This window comes from Vulpes vulpes, chromosome 14 (assembly GCF_048418805.1).
Source record: "Vulpes vulpes isolate BD-2025 chromosome 14, VulVul3, whole genome shotgun sequence".
NCBI classification, from domain to species: domain Eukaryota; kingdom Metazoa; phylum Chordata; class Mammalia; order Carnivora; family Canidae; genus Vulpes; species Vulpes vulpes.
The window spans coordinates 83,615,001-83,621,825 of NC_132793.1; the positions used below are offsets into that span (position 1 = coordinate 83,615,001).

A 6,825-nucleotide genomic window follows, 5' to 3' on the forward strand; every position below is an offset into this window, starting at 1 on the left:
CAATGAGGAAAAAGGCACATTATAAGAATATTCTTGAATAAGCTTCTGAAAAAAATGAACATAGAGGCCTCAAGACCTGGCAAACAGAATATGTCATATGAGCTTCAAAGTATCTTTGTTTAGTCACTCACCTCCATTCTCTGAAGTCAAAGCTCTGATCTCAGTTCTTCTAACTCAGCAAAACATGACAGAAAGAAAAACAGAGTATCAGAAAATATTCAACAGTAAAATTAACAAAAAGCTAAAGTTGGTTTCATTGTCATTATTTAATATAGGCATACAATCTTTTCTTCTTTTGGCCAAAATGAGAATCTCAGTATCCATTACAGTTGCTTCCCTCCTTCTTAAATCAAAATTTTTATTCCCTCATTGGTTACTCAAGAACATATTTTCTCTATGTAAGTATCTATTGGCAACTTTTGTTCAAAGTAAGCAAAACAAAAAAAACCCAAAAAAACAAAAAAAACAAAACAAACAAACAAACAAACAAAAAAAACAAAGTAAGCAAAACAAAGCAAGTCTTGGATCACTGATTGTGTCTAAAGGTGCAGAGGATCCATGGGTGGCTCAGCGGCTTAGTGCCAGCCTTCAACCCAGGACATGATCCTGGAGTCCCAGGATCCAGTCCTGTGTCAGGCTTCCTGCATGGAGCCTGCTTATCCCTCTGCTTCTCCCTCTGCCTGTGTCTCTGCCTCTCTCTCTCTCTCTCTGTTTCTCATGAATAAATAAATAAATAAAAATCTTTAAAAAAGGCGATAGTAACTTATAAAACAAGACACAAGCCCTGTTCTGGGAAAAAAAAGAAAAATCATGCTAAAAGTGGTGTTATGTTGTCACTGAAGGGTTACTACAGACAGCCAGGCTCTGAGAGTCTTATTTGTCCTAGTAGAGGGCAACTCATCTGGACCTCAGATTGACATCTGGAATGAGTCCCTCAGCATCCTCAGACAATTGTGCTCATCATTGATCCAGACAAGCACCCTCCCAACAAATAAGCATTTCCATAGCCAGGCTTATGTTGTGCAGGTTTGAATAAAGAACAGTAAATGTGTGGTAGAGACTTTGTTTAGTACCTAAATAATGAAACCCATATAGCTTTTAAAATGCTACTTTTGATTGGTCTAATAAAATTAGGTAAGATCTACAGGGGATATAAAGAAACCCTTTAGTCAACTAAAATTTTAAAGTGAAAATGAGGTACCAAAATAATATAAAATGTGATTATAGTGTAAATATTAGTAGAAGCATCTATGTTGTGAATATTTCAGATAAAGATAGAAAATCAGAACTTAGCACAGTTGAATTTCACTACACGATTATTTTCATCCAATGCGAACTTGTGGGAAAAAAAAAGGAATAATTTCCTAAAGTTACTTGGGTTACTTTAAAAATATTTTTAAAAGGGTAGAAAACATGAGGATACCTTGTTCCATGTAGGGATACTCACTGGGAAAAATATCTATCATAAAAATACTCTTCCTTAGGCCTCAGAAAGAATGAACTAACTGATTTGAAGTATTTACATCACCAGTCATGAAACATATAATTTCAAAAGCACCAGGATAGCAACTCACCTTTCTTTCCTGAAAGTAACTTATTAACTTGAAAAAAAACCAGACACCTCTTCTACCATTTGATCTGTAAAACATTACAAAAAAAAAATAGGTCAGATGAGACAATGCATGAAATTAAAATAATACATAATATTAGTTCTGCTTTAATTAATCACACAGACATCCCTTGCCACAAACACCACAGTTGCTAGATCCTTTGTCATTTCTGTCATATCATTTATTCATTTGTTTCCTCCCTGAGTTCTTTACTTTGCAAATGGCCAATAATTCTCTCTGCTGAGCTACTTAAATAAGTATATGGTAGTTATCGCTACAGAAATTATAAAGCTGTATTCAGTCAATAAAGACTGAAAATACCTTGTGATGTTAAAAATGCCCTGTGATGTGAAAAATGAAAAGAATATAGTAGGAGTATTGTGAGATTATTGAGGAATATTAGAAAGGGGTATATGAGAACTTTTATGAGGATTACTGATGACTTCATCAATTGAGCAGTACTAAAAGTGAGTTTTATTTGTCTTATTAGAAGGCCACTTAGCTGGACCTCAGCAACCTCAGGTACTTATGCTTATTCTTGATCCAGACAGGACCAGAACCAATCAATTATCATTCCTCATACCACACTAATGCTCTTAACAGTTTACTACTTGTCCTTATCTTACAGTAGGAAAAAGCACAGATAGATATTGAACTTGACTTCAGTAAATCTGGTTATAATGGCAGCTCCAGAAGCTTCCCAGAAACTTCATTAGAGTGACACATTAAGTGATATTGCAGTTGAAGTGTTATTTTTTAATAATAAATTTATTTTTTATTGGTGTTCAATTTGCCAACATAAAGAATAACACGCAGTGCTCATCCGATCAAGTGCCCCCACTCAGTGCCCGCCACCCAGTCACCCCCAACCCCTGCCCTCCTCCCCTTCCACCAGCCCTAGTTCATTTCCCAGAGTTAGGAGTCTTCCATGTTTTGTCTCCCTTTCTGATATTTCCTACCCATTTCTTTTCCCTTTCCCTTTATTCCCATTCACTATTATTTATATTCCCCAAATGCATGAGACCATATAATGCTTGTCCTCTGATTGACTTACTTCACTCAGCATAATACCATCCAGTTCCAACCACGTCTAAGCAAATGGCGGGTATTTGTCATTACTAATGGCTGAGTAATATTCCATTGTATACATAGACCATATCATTTTATCCATTCATCTTTCGATGGACACTGAGGCTCTTTCTGCAGTTTGGCTATTGTGGACATTGCTGCTAGAAACATTAGGGTGCACGTGTCCTGGCATTTCATTGCATCTGAATCTTTGGGGTAAATCCCCAGCAGTGCAATTACTGGGTCGTAGGGCAGGTCTATTTTTAACTCTTGGAGGAACCTCCACACAGTTTTCCAGAGTGGTTGCATCAGTTCACATTCCCACCAACAGTGTAAGAGGTTTCCCTTTTCTCCACATCCTACCAACATTTTTGGTTTCCTGCCTTGTTAATTTTCCCCATTCTCACTGGTGTGAGGTGGAATCTCATTGTGGTTTTGATTTGTATTTCCCTGATGGCAAGTGATGCAGAGCATTTTCTCATGTGCTTGTTGGCCATGTCTATGTCTTCCTCTGTGAGATTTCTCTTCATGTCTTTTGCCCATTTCATGATTGGATTGTTTAGTTCTTTGCTGTTGAGTTTAATAAGTTCTTTATAGATCTTGGGAGCTAGCCCTTTATCTGATACGTAATTTGCAAATATGTTCTCCCATTCTGTAGCTTGTCTTTTAGTTTTGTTGACTGTATCCTTTGCTGTGCAAAAGCTTCTTATCTTGATGAGGTCCCAATAGTTCATTTTTGCTTTTGTTTCTCTTGCCTTCATGGATATATCTTGCAAGAAGTTACTGTGGCCGAGTTCAAAAACGGTGTTGCCTGTGTTCTCCTCTAGGATTTTGATGGAGTCTTGTCTCACATTTAGATCTTTCATCCATTTTGAGTTTATCCTTGTGTATGGTGCAAGAGAGTGGTCCAGTTTCATTCTTCTGCATGTGGATGTCCAATTTTCCCAGCACCATATAAGAGACCGTCTTTCTTCCTGTGGATAGTCTCTCCTGCTTTGTCGAATATTACTTGAACATAAAGTTGAGGGTCCATTTCTGGATTCTTTATTCTGTTCCATTGATCTATGTGTCTGTTTTTCTGCCAGTAACACACTGTCTTGATGACCACAGCTTTGTAGTACAACCTGAAATCTGGCATTGTGATGCCAGCAGCTATGATTTTCTTTATTAAAATTCCCCTGGCTATTTGGGGTCTTTTCTGATTCCACACAAATCTTAAAATAATTTGTTCTAATGCTGTGAAGAAAGTCCATGGTATATTGATAGGGATTGCATTAAATGTGTAAATTGGCCTGGGAAAACATTGACATTTTCACAATATTAATTCTGCCAATCCATGAGTATGGAATATTTTTCCATCTCTTTGTGTCTTCCTCAATTTCCTTCAGAAGTGTTCTGTAGTTTTTAGGATATAGATCCTTTACCTCTTTGGTTAGGCTTATTCCTAGGAATCTTATGCTTTGGGGTGCAATTGTAAATGGGATTGACTCCTTAATATCTCTTTTTTCAGTCTCATTGTTAGTGTATAGAAATGCCACTGATTTCGGGACATTGATTTTGTATCCTGCCACACTGCTGAATTGCTGTATGAGTTCTAGCAATCTTGGGGTGGAGTCTTTTGGGTTTTCTATTTAGAGTATCATGTCATCGGTGAAGAGGGAGAGTTTGACTTCTTCTTTGCCAATTTGAATGCCTTTTATTTCTTTTTGTTGCCTGATTGCTGAGGCTAGGACTTCTAGTACTATGTTGAATAGCAGTGGTGAGAGTGGACATCCCTGTCTTGTTCCTGATCTTAGGGGAAAGGCTCCCAGTGCTTCCCCATTGACAATGATATTTGCTGTGGGCTTTTCATAGATGGCTTTTAAGATGTTGAGGAATGTTCCCTCTATCCCTACACTCTGAGGAGTTTTGATCAGGAATGGATGCTGTATTTTGTCAAATGCTTTCTCTCCATCTCTTGAGAGGATCATATGGTTCTTGGTTTTTCTCTTGCTGATATGATGAATCACATTGATTGTTTTATGAGTGTTCAACCAGCCTTGCATCCTGGGGATAAATCCTACTTGGTCATCGTGAATAATCTTCTTAATGTACTGTTGGATCCTATTGGCTAATATCTTCTTGAGAATTTTTGCATCCATGTTCATCAGGGATAATGGTCTATAATTCTCCTTTTTGGTGGGGTCTGTCTGGTTTTAGAATTAAGGTGATGCTGGCCTCATAGAATGAGTATGGAAGTACTCCATCTCTTTCTATTTTTCTGAACAGCTTTAGTAGAATAAGTATGGTTTCTTTAAACGTTTGATAGCATTCCCCAGGGAAGCCATCTGGCCCTGGACTTTTGTGTCTTGGGAGGTTTTTTGATGACTGCTTCATTTTCCTCCCTGGTTATTGGCCTGTTCAGGTTTTCTATTTATTCCTGTTCCAGTTTTGCTAGTTTGTGGTTTTCCAGAAATGCATCCATTTCTTCTAGATTGCCTAATTTATTGGTGTATAGCTGCTCATAATATGTTTTTAAAATCGTTTGTATTTCCTTGGTGTTGGTAGTGATCTCTCCTTTCTAATTCATGATTTTGTTAATTTGAGTCTTCTCTCTCTCTTCTTTTTAATAAGGCTGGCTAATGGTTTATGTATCTTATTAATTCTTTCAAAGAACCTGCTTGTTGATCTGTTCCACATTTCTTCTGGTCTCGATTTCGTTGAGTTCTGCTCGAATCTTTATTAACTCTCTTCTTCTGCTGGGTGTAGGATCCTTTTGCTGTTTTTTTTTCTAGCTCCTTTAGGAGTAAGGTTAGCTTTTGTATTTGAGTTTTTTCCAGTTTTTGGATGGATGATTGTATTGCGATGTATTTCTCCCTCAGGACTGGTTTGCTGCATCCCAAAGATTTTGAATGGTTGTATCTTCATTCTCATTAGTTTCCATGAATCTTTTTAATTCTTCCTTAATTTCCTGGTTGACCCTTTCATCTTTTAGCAGGATGGTCCTTAACCTCCACGTGTTTGAAGTCCTTCCAAACTTCTTGTTGTGACTACTTCTAATTGCAAGGGATTATGGTCTGAGAATATGCAGGGGTCTATCCCAATCTTTTGGTATCGGTTAAAACCTGATTTGTGACCCAGTATGTGGTTCATTCTGGAGAAAGTTCCATGTGCCCTGGAGAAGAATGTGTATTCAGTTGTGTTTGGATATAAAGTTCTATAGATATCTGTGAAATCCACCTTGTCCAGTGTATCATTTAAAGCTCTCGTTTCTTTGGAGATGTTGTGTTTAGAAGACCTATTGAGTGTAGAATGCGCTAGATTGAAGTCATCAAGTATAAGTGTATTAGAATCTGTCTTAATTTTGGTTATGAATTGATTGATATTTTTTACAGCTCCCACATTCAAGGCATATATATTGAGGATTTTTAAGTCCTCTTGTTGGATAGATCCTTTAAGTATGATATCGTGTCCCTCTTCATAGCTCACTACAGTCTTTGGAGTAAATTTTTGTTTATCTGATATAAGGATGGCTACCCCTGCTTTCTTTTGAGGACCATTTGAATGGTAAATTGTTCTCCAACCTTTTTTTCAGGCTGTAGGTGTCCTTCTGTCTAAAATGAGTCTCTTGTAGACAGCAGATAGGTGGGTCTTGCTTTTTTATCCAGTCTGACACCCTTCCTTTTGATGGGGTCATTAAGCCCATTCACGTTCAGAGTTACTATTTAAAGATATGAGTTTAGTGTCATCATGATACCTATTCAGTCCCTGTTTTTGTGGATTGTTCCATTGGACTTCTTCTTAAACGGGAATTTTAAGAGTCCCCCTAAAAATTTCTTGCAGAGCTGGTTTGGAGGTCACATATTCTTTCAGTTCCTACGTGTCTTGGAAGCTCTTTATCTCTCCTTCCATTCTGAATGAGAGCCTTGCTGGATAAAGCATTCTTGGTTGCATGTTTTTCTCATTTAGGATCCTGAATATATCCTGCAGCCCTTTCTGGCCTGCCAGGTCTCTGTGGAGAGGTCTGCTGTTACCCTAATACTTCTCCCCCATAAATGTTAGAGATTTCTTGTCTCTTGCTGCTTTAAGGATCTTCTCTTTATCTTTGGAATTTGCCAGCTTAACTATTAAATGTCGAGGCGTTGAACAGTTTTTACTGATTTTAGGG

General features: G+C 37.6%; 1 non-coding gene across 1 annotated transcript; it reads right to left on the reverse strand.

Annotated features, from left to right (window-relative positions):
- Nucleotides 1-903: 903 nt before the first annotated feature.
- On the reverse strand, nucleotides 904-970 carry LOC112907127 (small nucleolar RNA SNORD109A). The gene has a single exon (XR_003232710.1). It is a non-coding gene; the product is annotated as a small nucleolar RNA SNORD109A (small nucleolar RNA).
- Nucleotides 971-6,825: the final 5,855 nt, after the last annotated feature.